We start from the raw sequence: 18,566 nt of genomic DNA, 5'->3' as shown, positions 1-18,566 counted from the left end.
AAGAAAATAACCTACAGCCCAGATTACTGTACCCAGCAAGGATCTCATTCAAATATGAAGGTGAATTCAAAAGCTTTACAGACAAGCAAAAGCTGAGAGAATTCAGCACCACCAAACCAGCTCTCCAACAAATGCTAAAGGATCTTCTCTAGACAGGAAACACAAAAAGGATATATAAACTTGAACCCAAAACAATAAAGTAAATGTCAATGGGATCATACTTATCAATAATTACCTTAAATGTAAATGGGTTGAATACCCCAACCAAAAGACAAAGACTGGCTGAATGGATACAGAAACAAGACCCCTATATATGTTGTCTGCAAGAGACCCACCTCAAAAAAGGAGACACATATGACTGAAAGTGAAGGGCTGGAAAAAGATATTCCACACAATTAGAGACCAAAAGAAAGCAGGAGTAGCAATACTCATATCAAATAAAATAGACTTTAAAACAAAGGCTGTGAAAAGAGACAAAGAGGGACACTACATAATGAACAAAGGATCAATTCAAGAAGAAGATATAACAATTTAAATATATATGCACCCAACATAGGAGCACTGCAATATGTAAGACGAATGCTAACAAGTATGAAAGGGGAAATTAACAATAACACAATAGTAGTGGGAGATTTTAATACCCAACTCACACCTATGGATAGATCAACTTAACAGAAAATTAAGAAGGAAACATAAACTTTAAATGATAAAATAGACCAGTTAAACCTAATTGATATCTATAGGACATTTCACCCCAAAACAATGAATTTCACCTTTTTTCTCAATCGCACGTGGAACCTTCTCCAGGATAGATCACATCCTGGATTATAAATCTAGCCTTGGTAACTACAGAAAACTTGAAATCATTCCAAGCATCTTTTCTGACCACAATGCAGTAAGATTAGATCTCAATTACAGGAGAAAAACTATTAAAAATTCCAACACATGGAAGCTGAACAACACGCTGCTGAATAATCAACAAATCACAGAAGAAATCAAAAAAGAAATCAAAATATGCATAAAAACGAATGAAAATGAAAACACAACAACCCAAAACCTGTAAGACACTGTAAAAGCAGTGCTAACGGGAAAGTTCATAGCAATACAGGTATACCTCAAGAAACAAGAAAAATGTCAAATTAATAACCTAACTCTACACCTAAAGCAACTAGAAAAGGAAGAAATGAAGAACCCCAGAGTTAGTAGAAGGAAAGAAATCTTAAAAATTAAGGCAGAAATACATGCAAAAGAAACAAAAGAGACCATAGCAAAAATCAACAAAGCCAAAAGCTGGTTATTTGCAAGGATAAATAAAATTGACAAAGCGTTAGCCACACTCATCAAGAAACAAAGGGAGAAGGATGAAATCAATAAAATTAGAAATGAAAATGGAGAGATCACAACAGACAACACAGAAATACAAAGGGTCATAAGAGACTACTATCAGAAATTATATGCCAATAAAACAGACAATATGGAAGAAATGACAAATTCTTAGAAAATTACAACTTTCCAAAACTGAACCAGGAAGAAATAGAAAATCTTAGCAGACCCATCACAAGCACAGAAATTGAAACTGTAATCAGAAATCTTCCAGCAAACAAAAGCCCAGATCCAGATGGCTTCACAGCTGAATTCTACCAAATCTTGGAGAAGAGCTAACACCTATCCTACTCAAACACTTCCAGAAAATTGCAGAGGAAGGTAAATTTCCAAACTCATTCTATGAGGCCACCATCACCCTAATACCAAAACCTAACAAAGATGCCACAAAAAATAAAACTACAGGCCAATATCACTGATGAACACAGATGCAAAAATCCTTAACAAAATTCTAGCAATCAGAATCCAACAACACATTAAAAAGATCATACAGTTTGACCAAGTGGGCTTTATCCCAGGGATGCAAGGATTCTTCAATATCCACAAATCAATCAATGTAATACACCATATTAACAAATTGAAAAATAAAAGCTATATGATTATCTCAATAGATGCAGAGAAAGCCTTTGACAAAATTCAACATCCATTTATGACAAAAAGCTCTCCAGAAAGCAGGAATAGAAGGAACGTACTTCAACACAATAAAAGCTATATATGACAAAACCACAGCAAACATTATCCTCAATGGCAAAAAATTGAAAGCATTTCCCCTAAAGTCAGGAACAAGACAAGGGTGCCCACTTTCACCACTACTATTCAACATAGTTCTGGAAGTTTTGGCCACAGCAATCAGAGCAGAAAAAGAAATAAAAGGAATCCAAATTGGAAAAGAAGAAGTAAAACTCTCACTGTTTGCAGATGACATGATCCTCTACATAGAAAACCCTAAAGAGTCCACCAGAAAATTACTAGAGCTAATCAATGAATATAGTAAAGTTGCAGGATATAAAATCAACACACAGAAATCCCTTGCATTCCTATACACTAATAATGAGAAAATAGAAAGAGAAATTAAGGAAACAGTTCCATTCACCATTGCAATGAAAATAATAAAATGCTTAGAAATATTTCTACCTAAAGAAACAAAAGACCTATATATAGAAAACTATAAAATACTGGTGAAAGAAATCAAAGAGGACACACATAGTTGGAGAAATATACCATGTTCATGAATTGGAAGAATCAATATAGTGAAAATGAGTATACTACCCAAAACAATCTATAGATTCAATCCAATCCCTATCAAGCTACCAACGGTATTTTTCACAGAGCTAGAACAAATAGTTTCACAATTTGCATGGAAATACAAAAAAACTCAAATAGCCAAAGCAATCTTGAGAAAGAAGAATGGAACTGGAGGAATCAACTTGCCTGACTTCAGGCTCTACTACAAATACAGTCATCAAGACAGTATGGTACTGGCACAAAGACAGAAATATAGATCAATGGAACAAAATGGAAAGCCCAGAGACAAATCCACGCACCTATGTACACCTTATCTTTGTCAAAGGAGACAAAAATATACAATGGAGAAAAAACAATCTCTTTAACAAGTGGTTCTGGGAAAACTGGTCAACCACTTGTAAATGAATGAAACTAGAACACTTTCTAACACCATACACAAAAATAAACTCAAAATGATTAAAGATCTAAATATAAGACCAGAAACTATAAAGTTCCTAGAGGAGAACATAGGCAAAACACTCTCTGACATAAATCACAGCAGGATCATCTATGACCCACCTCCCAGAATACTGGAAATAAAAGCAAAAATAAACAAATGGGACTTAATTAATATTAAAAGCTTCTGCACAAGAAAGGAAACTATAAGCAAGGTGAAAAGACAGACTTCAGAATGGGAGAAAACAATAGCAAATGAAGCAACTGACAAACAACTAATCTCAAAAATATACAAGCAGCTTCTGCAGCTCAATTCCAGAAAAATAAACGACCCAATCAAAAAATGGGCCAAAGAACTAAACAGACATTTCTCCAAAGAAGACATACAGATGGCTAACAAACCCATGAGAAGATGCTCAACATCACTCATTATCAGGGAAATGCAAATCAAAACCACAATGAGGTACCATTTCACGCCAGTCAGAATGGCTGCGATCCAAAAGTCTACAAGCAATAAATGCTGGAGAGGATGTGGAGAAAAGGGAACCCTCCTACACTGTTGATGGGAATGCAAACTAGTACAGCCACTATGGAGAACAGTGTGGAGATTCCTTAAAAAATTGCAAATAGAACTACCTTATGACCCAGCAATCCCACTGCTGGGCATACACACCGAGGAAACCAGAACTGAAAGAGACACATGTACCCCAATGTTCATCACAGCACTGTTTATAATAGCCAGGACATGGAAGCAACCTAGATGTCCATCAGCAGATGAATGGATAAGAAAGCAGTGGTACATATACACAATGGAGTATTACTCAGCCATTAAAAAGAATACATTTGAATCAGTTCAATGAGGTGGATGAAACTGGAGCCGATTATACAGAGTGAAGTAAGCCAGAAAGAAAAACAGCAATATAGTATACTAACACATATATATGAAATTTAGAAAGATGGCAATGATAACCCTGTATGTGAGACAGCAAAAGAGACACAGAAGTATAGAACAGTCTTTTGGACTCTGTGGGTGAGGGAGATGGTGGGATGATTTGGGAGAATGGCATTGAAACACGTATAATATCATATATGAAATAAATCATCAGTCCAGGTTCGATGCATGATACTGGATGATTGGAGCTGATGCACTGGGACTTCCCAGAGTGATGGTACGGGGAAGGAGGTGAGAGGGGGTTTCAGGATGGGGAACTTGTGTATACCTCTGGTGGATTCATGTTGATGTATGGCAACACCAATACAATACTGGTTAATAAAGTAATAAAGGTTAATAAAGTAATTAACCTCCAATTAAAATTTAAATATATAAATTTTAAAAAATGAAACAAGAAAAAATTGTCCTGCCAAAGGGTAAGATTACAGTGACTTATCTTGGAAAGAGTACATAACCCAACTACATACAACTTCTCAATGGAAAAAGAAATGATAATGTCAGAAATATGAATTGACTGTTAAAAGTATGTAAAACCAACTCTATAAGTTGTGAAATTGAAGTCATACATCTGTTCTGTGACATGGTAAAAAATTACACTTCTAATAAAAATTCAAAACAAGAAAAAAAGTTACTTTGTAATTCAAATGGCCATTTTTAAACAAAATGCTTCAGTTCAGTTCAGTTCAGTCACTCAGTCGTATCCGAATCTTTGCGATTCCATGAATTGCAGCACTCCAGGCCTCCCTGTCCATCACCAACTCCCAGAGTTCACCCAAACTCATGTCCATTGAGTCAGTGATGCCATCCAGCCATCTCGTCCTTTGTCGTCTCCTTCTCTTCCTGCCCCCAATCCCTCCCAGCATCAGAGTTCTTTCCAATGTGTCAACTCTTCGCATGAGGTGGCCAAAGTATTGGAGCTTCAGCTTTAGCATCATTCCTTCCAAAGGAATCCCAGGGTTGATCTCCTTCACAATGGACTGGTTGGATCTCCTTGCAGTCCAAGGGACTCTCAAGAGTCTTCTCCAACACCACAGTTCAAAAGCATCAATCCTTCAGCACTCAGCTTTCTTTATAGTCCAACTCTCACATCCATACATGACTACTGGAAAAACCATAGCCTTGACTAGATGGACCTTTGTTGGCAAAGTAATGTCTCTGCTTTTCAATATGCTATCTAGGTTGATCGTAACTTTCCTACAAAGAGTAACCGTCTTTTAATTTCATGGCTGCAGTTACCATCTGCAGTGATTTTGGAGCCCAAATAAATAAAGTCTGACACTGTTTCCACTGTTTCCCCATCTATTTGTCATGAAGTGATGGGACCGGATGCCATGATCTTTGTTTTCTGAATGTTGAGCTTTAAGCCAACTTTTTCACTCTCCTTATTCACTTTGTTTAGTCCCTAAATATAAATCAATTATATGTTTAAAAGGGTTTTATTTTTAAACTTATGCCTATAGGTAAAACTAATTAGAAATTCCAGCTTATTAAAAATGAAGAGAGTTGTCCATGTGGTTTAAGTAATTCAAGTGGAAAAAGAAATCTTGGATTTTTCAAAGAAGGAGAAAGATAAAATTCAAGATTAAGAATTCACAATACAAATGCCATTATAAATTACACATCTAAAATAGCAAATAAAAAATTTTGAATTTCAGAAGACATCATATATTTGACAGCTGTTAGTATCTCTGTCAGTTTCTGCTTTGTTTTCTTAGTGAAACCAAGGCCCACAGATAACCTTTCTTAAGGCAGGTTATTCTATAAATCCAGTGGGCATTTGGGGTTTTCTGGAAGTTTGGTGACTCCACAAAAAAAAAAAATATTCTCACCTGAAAAGAATGTCTCTATCCTTAGACTTCTTGGCAAAAGAAAGATTACTATGTGTCTGATTTAGTTTAATCTGCATCAGTGGTATTTTAATGTTAACAGTCTCTCTAAAGATTTGGAGGCTATGAAAAGTTAACTCTGTATTAGCCTCAAACATTCTGAGCTGGATTTGAATCACTTAAGATTAAATATTTTTTTTCTCCTTTTTTTAACTACTTAGGAAGTTAGTATGTCTTTTCCCAAAACAGTTGAACACTCAGAGTAAAAAAAAAAAATTAAAAAGCATCTACCTAAAAATTTCATATCTTACCTTAATGCTTCTAGCTATCAGTAAGAAAGTTTTTCATGAAAATATGGTTGTCTCTCTACTACAAACCAGTTCAAAAAGACTTTATTTAATAGTCTCAGAAAGATGATAATGATAACCCTGTATGTGAGACAGCAAAAGAGACACAGATGTATAGAACAGTCTTTTGGACTCTGTGGGAAAAGGCAAGGGTGGGATGATTTGGGAGAATGGCTTTGAAACATGTATATTATCATATGTGAAACAAATCACCAGTCCAGGTATGATGCATGATACAGGATGCTTGGAGTTGGTGCACTGGGATGACCCAGAGGGATGGTATGGGGAGGGAAGTGGGAGGGGGTTCAGGATGGGGAACACATGTACACCCATGGTGGATTCATATCAATGTATGGGAAAACTAATACAATATTGTAAAGTAATTAGCTTCCAGTTAAAATAAATAAATTTATATTAAAAAAGACTTTATCTAATAGTCTCAAACCAAAATATAATGTCATTTGATGGAAGTAAATTTCCTCAAATAATAATCAATATTCTATATAGTTATTTAGCTATAAGATAGCATTTCAGGAGGAAATGCATAAGAAATAAAACAATCATCAGATATTCATTGTTTTCTTTAATCACACAGTCACTAAGTTGAAAGAGACCTGGAATATGTAGTTCAATGCCATCATTTTATAAAAGATAAAATTGAAATCCTGAAAGATAAAATAATTTTCCAAGTCACATACTTAGTGACAGATCTGGGGCCAACATTTATCTTGCAGCCCTCAACCAAATGCTCATTTCCCTAAACTGCACTGACTGTCAATCAACTAATCATTGTAAAAAATGCAAAACCAAAAAATGATATGTTATAATCTTTGATCTTATGAAACTTATAATTTAGTAGGAGAGATAGTAATATATATAAGACAAAAACTGCAAATGATCAGGACAGGAAATCTGTGTTTTATTTGTCCAGAAGCCAGATAATATATATCATGGTGGGTTTGTAGTATTGCAGGAGGCTTGACAAATGGGTAGTATCTGGGAGTAAGATGAGACTGTGGTGAGAAATATTACTTTATAGTAATTATCATATCATATTGTTTTAAATTTTTTAAATAAGTAATTTCCTCAAAGTTTAAGAAATATTTAGTATTTTGCTTTTTCTCCCAATGAAAAATACAACTGAATTAAAACATTAATGATTTTGATGATATAATTGCTACTTATTGTCATTTGTGTGGATAATTTGAATAAGCATGTTCATTTTCTACTTAAAGAGATTCATTATGATGTTTTCATATGTCATTGTTATATCATCATGTTGTTTCCTTATATTACTCTAAAAATTATTTGCTTCTCTTTTTTATCCTACCAGGATACTTCATTTAGGCAATTAATTCACTATTATTAAACTTTTAACCATGAGTTAAGAAAATTTTTGCTATTAATTTGTTCAGCCATTTTTCTCCTTTTTAGGGAGGAGTATTGGGTCAAGACATTTGAGTTTTATTAATTTTTGAAGCTGATCATTTGGAGATTTCTTGAAGAATTACTCAAGTTGTTTCACTGCAGTTTTTTAATTTCAAAAAAGACATTAATTTATATTTTGCATTTTTAGTGTGAGGGATTAACACTGGAGGTAGATTGCTTTCATCTGAGACATTTATTTTATTGGTCAATAAAAATATTTATTTTTTTCTACACAAGAACCTATAATGGCACTTTTTAGCTTAAATGGACATTTAAAAAATATTTGCACATACTAAATGTTTCAGGGAGGTCAGTGAGTGTATGTGGGGTAGGTACAGGGGAGCAGGGACTACTTCTACATCAACCACAATAGTGGCACTTTCATCTATTTTCTATATTGTGACTTCGATTCTGCAAAGTTTCTTTTTAAAAATGTGGGAAGACCTTTTACAAAGTTTAAATTTTTCAATTTTTGAAAACCCTTTGCCTAATGGATGAAGATCAAAGTTATTCAAGGTTCTCCACATTCTCATTACTTTTTCTACTTCTTCCTCTATGCAAACACTTTGTCTCATCCAAGCTTATTTCGTAGACATTGTCTAAACATGCCTTGTGGGGTTATTTTGCCCTCTGCTTTTGAATCTATTTGCAAAACTCCTTCTTGAAAGCTCTACTTTACTACTCTCCAATCTCTACACTTCTATCCAAATGTCATCTGCCCTTCCAATGTTTTATTGAAGTTAAACTTCTCCCATGAAGTCTTCTAAATTATAATAGCTGGAAGTGACCTCTCTATTCATTGAATTCCAGTACCATTTATCAGAGAAGGAAATGGCAACTCACTCCAGTATTCTTGCCTGGAGAATCCCATGGACAGAGGAGCCTGGTGGGCTACAGGCTATAGGGTTTCAGAGCTGGACAAGACTGAAGTGACTTAGCAGTAGCAATAACCCCTGGGTCCCTTCAATGTAGTGCTCTAATTTATACATCAAAGTGAGAACAAGCATGCTGAAACATAAGGCCTGAAGAAACAACTCAGTGTTTCTATCAAAATGTAGTTCAGCAGCTACACAGCCCATGAAATGCTCATTAACAAGTCAAGGCAATATGCAGTTTATGAGTATACAGGTTCACTTTGCATATTAATGAGCAAAGTGTAATAACATTTATAGATCTTGCTGCTCCACATGCAGGGAACATTGAGATTAGAGTTGGGCTATATAAATGTCTAATGGATTTATGGTCATGCAATGCTGCTGTTTTAGAACAGTAGTCTCTTAACAGCCATAAATGTCCCATTTACATGCAGGTACTTGGCACCTAACTTATTTCTCGAGTCACAGATTATTTTTACTGTAGATTTCCAACCTACAACACAGATCTACCACCAACAGCTTTATGAAAAAAAAAAACACATACCTTTTATAAACAAGGCAATTGGGGTTTTCCTGTCATAATAATGTACATTATCCTAACGTTTCATAAAAATCTTTCATTTAAAGGGGAGAAGCCAAGATGTCAGGAAAAAAAAAACAAACAAACATCTAGCTAACATGTAACTAAAGTGAAAGTGAAATCACTCAGTCATGTCCAACTCCCTGCAACCCCATAGACCACAGCCCAGCAAGCTCCCCCATCCATGGAATTCTCCAGGCAAGAGTACTGGAGTGGGTTGCCAATTCCCTCTCCATGAACAGTATGAAAAGGCAAAAAGATAGGACACTGAAAGATGAAAGCTCCAGGTTGGTAGGTGCCCAGTATGCTGCTGCTAAGTCGCTTCAGTTGTGTCCAACTCTGTGCTACGCCATTGACGGCAGCCCACCAGGCTGCCCCATCCCTGGGATTCTCCAGGCAAGAACACTGGAGTGGGTTGCCATTTCCTAAACAAGACTGTAAATGTTGAAATTTAAATACGGTTTTCTGCTTTACTAGAAGCCTATGATTTAAAAACTCCAATCCCACCCACAAGAAAGGGAGAGGGTGGAATACACACATGTATTCATTCATTTCTAAGCATGCTTAAAAGACCTCAAAACCAGAAAACAATGATATCAACTTCTTAGCTGCTATCTCCATTTCTGGGAAATCTTGCCTGATGAGCCTTCAGTCTCACAGCCTTCCTCCACATGTGCTTTACAGTATGAATTAAAAATATATCTTTAAAAATCAATAGTTCTAGAAGCATATTCTTTCAGTTTCATCACATTTCAAAATTTATTAAATTTTGTATGCACAGTTTTTAGTTTGGTTGTAAGCAGTATTGAGAAAAGCTGATAAATAATTTTTAAAAAATCAAAGTGATGTGATAGAATCAGACCTTACCAGCAGCAAAATCTTATGTGGCATAACTTTTTGGAATATACTATTTGGTATAGATATTCCACATAAACCAAAAGCACTTCATTAGAATAAATAGAAAATTAGAAAAAATGGAGGAATTGTGGAAGGCCCAAAGAAATTCAATAATCTCCTAAACTGAAGTTAACTCATTAATAGTAGATCCCATTATTTTTCATTATTATTTCCATTATTTCTATTCTTTCCAAATAAAATTCTTTGCAGAATACATGCATTCAAGCTAGCCTGAATGGGTAGCACCTTGCTTAACAAATTCTGTGTGCTCTTAAATGTATGTCAATACCTAAAGTATATTTATGCATTTTAATATTTTATATATTTCTTCATTTATCTATGAGGGAAGACACATTTTTAATTTTTTTGCAAAAGTGAACTAGAGGTTTTTATACAATAAAGATCTTTTTGTCTTCTTGTACTTTTGGAGGGAAGAAATAATTATGTGGTCTTGATTGTCAAGGACATCAATATGATATATCATAAAACTGCTTCAAAACACACCATCAGAATGGAGTAAGATGAAAAGGGGCAGAAAAGTATGCTATGATATTTTTCTAATAATGCAAAGTTATCCCTATGGGATCCACAATATATTTTTTCAGGTAAAAATAATCACATGCAGAATGGCACCATTTTCTAAGTTTTCCTTAGATGTTCAGGTAAGTGAAAAAATAAGTATAGTTAAAATGGAGATTAACAATAAATAGGATTTCATTTCTGATGAAGTGATTTTAGATGCTAATTGCCAAATTCATATTTTATACTCTTTAACTTAAGCATTATATGTTTAGTGATATTGCATTGTAAGAGTAATGCCTTTAAGACCCATAAATGAAAATAGGCCATATGAATTTGGAAGCTAAAGTCTTGTTGCAGAAAATGACTTGTCTTTCATTAAGTGACAATTATAACATGACTATGATAGATGAAAATAAAATTTATTTGAACTTAACTTTCTTCTCTCAAACATAAGTGTTTTAGCTGAGCAAAATAAATAAAATAGGATTCTCCATAGACATTCAACATTTGTAGTATATACACTGGATTGTGACACCTTTTAATCATGTGGCCTTTATGTAAAAAAAAAAAAATGTATTTCAGAGATCTAGTACACATGCATGTATTTTTTCACTTCAGTCATTTATGAAATTCTCTGATCATATTCACTGTATTGATACTATGAACATTGCCCAATAAGCAACCTTAGATAATATTTTATAATAATTAGCTTCTATGTGTTACATGATAGTTACTTTCAGACAATACTTCTAATTTTTTTAAAAAAATAACTCTGACACTCAACTAAATAATTTAGGTCTTTATAAACATTATGTCAAGTCACTAGGGTGTCTGTACTTTCAATACATGTCTCTCCTAATCTGTGTGTCATCTGTTACACAATGCTTTGCCGGGGTCCAGCCCCAGTGGATCCAGGGTAATTCAAAGCAGGGATGGAGTCAGCGTCCTAAGAAAGAACTATTTAATTAGAAAAGAGAGATTAGGAAAAAATAGTGTAGTAGGAAAATTTAGTGGAGAAAAAGATGCCAAATAACTTGGTTTACATGGAAGACCAATAAAACTTCAAGACAAGGAATTTGCACCATCTACGTAGGCCACTGGTGCCCACTTGAATAGCAGAGGGTGCCCCGCCTTGGGCTCCCTCTCGCGTGGGTCTTGGAAGCCAGGGCAAGTAAGTAGACATGGTGAGCCTCCATGCTCCAGATGAGAATTCAGCCAGAAAAGAAGAGAATGAGAAAAGACCACATGGGGGAAACCAGTCTTTCCAGGAACTGGTCCAGTTTCTTTATTTTCAGGTTTGCTTATATATCTTTTGTTACACATAGAGACCAATGGAAATTTTAAAGTCACGTGAGGGTCAGCAGTCCTGACCTTTATCAAAATCAGATGCTTCATATAAATGTGTACAAAAGGTCTTCGGGGTTTTACATCATCTTCTGGCCAGGGGGCCTGCTAACATTTTATAATCCTTTCTTTCTGATAATGGTCAGTCAACCAGAAAACTTATTTTCCAGGAGTGATTTTTCTTAAACCAGGCGCCACCCTCCGAAGGTACCAGATAAAGTTGCATTCCTATAGGGTGAAGGTGTAGTGGGTTACAATTAAGAAAGGAATTTACTTAGCCTAAGGTTTAATATGATTAATCTTAAAGGTTAATACTTATTTCTACTATATGCTAGTTATATATTCATTAACGTGTATAAGGGCAGGGGATTTAGCAGCAAACATTGGCCCAATAAATGAAAAACCCTCCACCAATATAATTCCTAGTTAACCCACTATACTAATAATTTCTAACTTCCCAAAAGAATCTGTCTTTGGAAAGTTTGAAACATCTCATGCCTCTCACGGTTAGGAGGCTGTGAACAATCACATGTGTCTGGACGAACCTGTTCAGGTAGGCTAGATAACCTTCAGAGGAGTTTGTAAGTTGAAACACTCTTGTCACGCACAGGAATTTTTATTAACTGGAGCTGTAGGTTAACTCCTTCTCCGAGAGAGGTGGTGGGGGATAGCCCCCCGTAAAGTCAGAGGTATAGGTGAGAGCATAAAGCAGTAAAGTAGGCAGACTCTGGTTTTGGGGGTAGATGCTCAATCCAGCCTTTGTGTATGCCACACCGCCTTCCTCATGATCATTGCCACGGGTGGAGTTCCTCACGCTGGCTCCCAGCAATGCTTCTCTTACCTCTTAGAGTGCTTTAGGAACAATTTATAGTTGGGACAAAATATAATTCCTTTATTCAAACAATGATAGATAGCATCTTTTTTTTTTCTTTTTTAAGTGGTTTTATTTTTTCACTCATATTTAAATAATTAGAAATTTAATATTTAAATATATTTTAAAATTAAATATTTAAATATTCAATCTTTAAATATTTAGAAATTAAAGAAAGTTAAACAGTAAGTTTTGGGTTTGGGTGGAGGTTATATGATTAGTAGGAAACAATTTTTTTATCCAAATAATTAGTATAGATATACTTTTAACTTTTAAATATAAAAGGTAATTCTACAGTGGAGTATACTTTTGTAATCCATTAACTCTCCCCCATAAAATAAAGCAATTTAAAAAAATTAAAAAACGATGCCAAGTGAATAGACAAATGAATAATTTGAAATGGAGGTAGAAAAGCAATCTATGACATCAATCTGCAAAGGACAAATGAATATAAAGAAGCAGCTACCTCATGAAAAACCAAATTCAATTAGAATTTCAACCACATTATTATTTCTACATCTGAAATTAGCATAATGGGACTATTTCAGAAACAATTTTTGAAAGTACTGAATTTTGAACTACTTGTTTGCTTGGTCTACACGTAACTAGTTTCAAAGTGATTTCTATGATAAGAAATCGCTAGTTCATAATCTTTGCTGTTTCTTTTATATTTACCATGGGTACTATATTTATAAACCTGGCTAGAAATTACTCTACAAATAAAAGAGATAAAAGGAATCAACAAATATCACACTAAGTGGTGGTATAGTGAGAATGAAGGCCAAGCAATACTCTTTGAGTACTTAAAGTTTATATTTAAGAAAACTGTAACCTCAAAGTATCACCCTTCATTCACCCTATGCTTTCACCAGTTAGGTGACCTATGGTTCCTGCAACGTGAGCTCATTTGTGCTGCATCCTTATTTTGTGGGAAAATTTATCCTGACCTCATATCCTTTCCTTTTGTCGCCGTCACCTCTACATGTTGACCTGCATGACTTTTTTCTCTAATACGACATCGACTTTCTCTACCAAGTATTTTTCTTTGATTTCCCCCACCTAGACGAATATTTTTTCCCTTCTCTCTTACCTACCACACTATACTGTTACTGTTCCCCAGTCTATCATAACCCAATGATTTTATATCTATCTGTGTGTGTGTGTGTGTGTGTGTGTGTGTGTGTGTGTAGACTGTAATCTCTTGGTGAGCAAGAACCATAGTCACAGCATCTACTCAACTGTAAATACTGTTGTTCCTCAGATCTTTCTTGGTGCTGGGGCACCATCTACTTTTCCTCTGTGATCTGTCTTAGTGTTATTTTCTAAGGCATTAAATACTATCTATATGCTGATGGTTCTCATCTCTCAAGATATGTATCTAACTGCCTACTTTATATCCACACTGGTATAAGTCACAGGTACTTTAAATCTTAACTGCCTCTCTGCTGTACAAACTTAGCTCCTCCTTCATTACACCTTTCTCAATAAAGAGTACAAATATCAGCTAAGTTTATCTCTATTTCCACTACTCAGCCTCCATTCAGTCCATCACTAAAACTTATTAATTCTGCCTCATAATTCTGTCTTTCATCAACTTCTAATTATCTGCACTGCTTCTGCCAGGCCTTTGTCCATCTGGTACACACTATTGTATTAGTTTCCTAAAATATCCCCAACTAAAATTCTCACATCTCTTCACAACTCCTTTCTTTTCAAAATAGCTAGAGTGATGGTGAAAAATATAATTCAGATTAGCATGATTTTCCAGTGAATTTAGAATAAGCAACAGATCTTTACTATGATCGACAACACTCTGCATGGATTTCCCCGGTAGCTCAGCTGGTAAGGAATCCACCTGCAATGCAGGAGATGTGGGTTTGATCCCTGGGTTGGGAAGACTCTGGAGAAGGGGATGGCTACCCACTTCAGTATTCTTACCTGGGAAACTCCATGGAGAGAAGAGTTTGGTGGGCTATAGTCCATGGGGTTGCAAAAAGTGAGACATGACTGAGCAACTGAAGACACACACACACACACACACACACCAACCTACATGATTTGACTGACTCTTGTCATTTCATTCCCTTTTCCTCTTTGCTCAATATGTATTCCAGGCACACTGACTTCCTTTCTTTATTTTTATGAAATAAGGAAAACTTTGTCCTGCTTCAGTGTCTGCCCTTGCTATGTTTTCTACCTAGGATACTGCTGCACCTTCCATTCTTCTCAAAATTCAGGTTACAACACCCTCAAAATAATTGTCCAGAGCCCTACTATTCTATTAAGTAGACCTCACCTTAATACATCCTTCTTTTTTTTTTTTCTTTTACTGTCTGTGTCACAATTGTAATTAAGATGTACTTCAACGATTATAAACTCCAGTGCCACAGGAGCCAGTCAAGTAAAATAAATGGGTTAAATAGCTCTGCTTATAAAGCTCTATGAAGTTTGGCAACGATTCTGGCCAATTGGATATGACATTCTGGGTCTAAATTGGGCAAGAAATATTTGGTATCAGGCCACTTGTAAACAGGACTGTAATGTTTGAAATAGTCTAAGATCTTCAATAAACAATGGACTCTAAATGTTTGTCTAAATGTTCCATATTTTTTAATGTGGTAAAACAATATTTTTGGAACAATGTATAGACCAAATGAAACATGTCTGTGGCCCATATCTGGCCCTGGGCCTTAGGTTTGTAACCTTCAATTCATTCATCCACTTGTTTTTCTGTTTGTTGTTTGTCTTACCTGCTAGATTATGTACTCAGTGTGCATTAGGAAATGTGTTTGTCTTACTCATAACTGCATCTCCAGTGCCTAACAGGTATCTGGCACATAATGTGAACTCAGTAAATATTTATTTCATGAATGGATGTACATATTCGAATTTTATGTACATACTGTTTAATCACGTACTCTTCAGAGTGCATGAATAAAAATATAATTTAGTATTAAATTTTTTGAAAAAAACAATAGAGTCAGATAACATTTAGCTTCATGATCCACTACAAATTGTCCCAATCATATATGAAGATATGTTAACAGGCTAATGCTCATAATTATATCTTCTACATAAGCAACATCATGTTCTTTCAGTCAAAACAGTAGAGTTAGTAAAATTACAATGGTATATGCATCTAAGAAAGTTATTTATGTTGGTTGTATGTGTTTTATATTCATATAAAAATCTCAAAAGTGACATTACCACAAGCATACTGTTCTGTATTCAAACACAAAGGAAAGTTCTGTTTAGCACTGCTACATAAGTGTAACTACAAGTAATGGCATTGATTTTCATGCCTCATTAAATTCCATCTCATTGCTTTATAGACATAGCACAAAGCAGTAGGCAACAGTGGTTATTGCAAATATCTTAAATTAAATCTTTTTAATGAACAAAACTATTACTGACCTAATGATAAGTGTTTGATCTTCCCAAAAGATGTTATAGTGAAATAATAGTTATAGGACATTTGCTCATTTTTTCCAAATGTAAGCTTATAAGTAAGTTATATGTAAGTTATAATCAGGAGCCAGTCAAGTAAAATAAATGGGTTAAATAGCTCTGCTTATAAAGCTCTATGAAGTTTGGTAATGATTCTGGCCAATTGGATATGACATTCTGGGTCTAAACAGGGCAAGAAATATTTGGTATCAGGCCACTTGTAAACAGGACTGTAATGTTTGAAATAGTCTAAGATCTTCAATAAACAATGGACTCTAAATGTTTGTATAAATGTTCCATATTTTTTAATGTAAGTTGTAATCTGACCTTTATGAATCAGTTCAAGAAGGCACCAAACTAATTCTTAGTAATTAAAAATGAATAATATATATGTCAGTCATACCTCCATAAAATGATTTTAAAAATATGTTGATATCATAACTGAAAAACAAAAGAGGACAAGCTGTTTTCTAAGCACATCTGCATTTTTATTCTGCTATTGTTTAAGCAGAACACTTACATTTCATTGAATATATCATGGTAATCACAAATTTTTAATTAAATGCTGAAAATTTAAATATTCCTTTTTTTGATTTGGAACAGTTTCACCAGAATGAAGATCTGTGTGTGTGTATGTGTATATCTTTTATGTTAGATTTTAAAGGAGAGAAGTTTAAAATGTTAGAGAACGCACACATATTTTTAATATTCTAAAAAATATGTTTTAGGAGGAATATGCTCCTTTCGGTTTTTTTGAACTATGTATACAAAAAGTTTCACTGCTAATGATGTCAATATTTCAATCAGGAAAGTTGAATTTTGTTGTCAAGTAGCAAGATTTTGATTACGTACAACATTTGATTCAGTTCTAATCCTAGATAAGTCTTTTCTTTTTCGTTTTAAACTTTCTTATGGGCATATCTGATACAGAATGCTCATAACTGTCTGAAAGCTGATTCCACATGATGAATGAAAGCTTTTTCAGTATAATATGATAAATTATGTAAGCTTAATTAATTACTCTTTCTGGGAAGTGCATATATTTTATTTGATGTATTCATTGCCAAACCACTAAATCTATTTATTATTAAATTGTTATAAATATTAATAAATATCTATAATATTTTATGAAAATGTTTTGCAAAATTTATTAGTGTTCTCATTTTCCTTCAATATAAAAGTTGATACCTATTGCTGGATTCATTTCTTTCCTCCACTGTTAAATTAGACTAATTATCTTTATTGTATTTGATTATAATTATGCTAAAATTTTATTTTGATAATTGAAATATTAGTCTTAAGTCCTTTAAAAGTATTTAAATATTGCATCAGGAGCAGCCACATGCTTACTCTTCACTTTTTTTTTTTTTTCACATTTAACTGTATACCTCAATCCTTCTAAATTCCATATATACTGGGATGACCCAGAAGGATGGTATGGGGAGTGAGGTGGGAGGGTGGTTCAGGATGGGGAACACGTGTACACCCATGGTGGATTCATGTTGATGTATGGCAAAACCAATACAATATTGTAAAGAAATTAGCCTCCAATTAATATAAATAAATTTATATTAAAAAATTGTATGCCTCAATCCAAGTGTAAAATATTGTCCATGCAGAGCTATTAGTTTTATGTTACTGCTATTGTGATTATTGAATCAGATTAAAGTAGAAGAGGGGAGCTGGTTATTAGAAAAGAATAAATGGCCAAGAGAGTTACATGGTCTCAGTAGAGAATATTTTGATTCAAATTAGGCTCATTCTCTATGCTGTATGTGAAGATTTGTAAGTAGCTTCTCAAAATACTACTCTTCAGACTCCAGAACCAATGGGTTTCCAAGTAAGGTATTGCAGTTAACTGCAATGCATGTGGAAGCAACTTGAGAAAATAGTAAATGCTATATGAATGTAAAACATTCTGGTGGGAGTCTGAGCTCAGCAGTATTTACAGAAAGAGAAAAGAAATCATTGATCTGACATCTCTGGACTCATTCTCCTGGGATTTCAGTCAGTTGGCAACATACTTGGGTGAAGAAATAGTGTTCTGGGAATTATATGTGCCTTGGACAGGGAAGGAAGACCTAGATAAATTTAAAAAAATATTTTTATCTGAAATTTCTCAGTATTAGTTCTTTAAGATGATTCCTGAGTCATCAGAAAATATTTTTCACAAATTAACTGAATAATTGAAGAGAGGACAGATTATTCATCAAAATTCATTTTCTAAGACAATGATTGCTATTAAAAAAAAATCTTTACAGATGATATCATCAGTAACAAGAGAACATAATGTTCAAACAAACACACCTAAAAGTCCAAACATTACATTAATAGCTATTCTAGTTTTCATTGTTGGAATTAATATTGCCCTATATATCCAGAAAATAAGTTAATAAAAATAATGAATTTTTCTT

General features: G+C 34.3%; 1 protein-coding gene across 2 annotated transcripts in view; it reads left to right on the top strand.

Annotated features, from left to right (window-relative positions):
* The window catches only part of PCDH11X (protocadherin 11 X-linked), a 965,230-nt gene that overhangs the window by 338,015 nt on the left and 608,649 nt on the right, over window positions 1-18,566 (top strand). The window lies entirely within an intron of this gene.

The sequence above is a fragment of the Ovis canadensis genome, chromosome X, assembly GCF_042477335.2.
Source record: "Ovis canadensis isolate MfBH-ARS-UI-01 breed Bighorn chromosome X, ARS-UI_OviCan_v2, whole genome shotgun sequence".
Taxonomy (NCBI): Eukaryota; Metazoa; Chordata; class Mammalia; order Artiodactyla; family Bovidae; genus Ovis; species Ovis canadensis.
The sequence above is the reverse complement of the archived record's forward strand: the minus strand, read 5'-3'. Positions and strand labels throughout refer to the sequence as shown.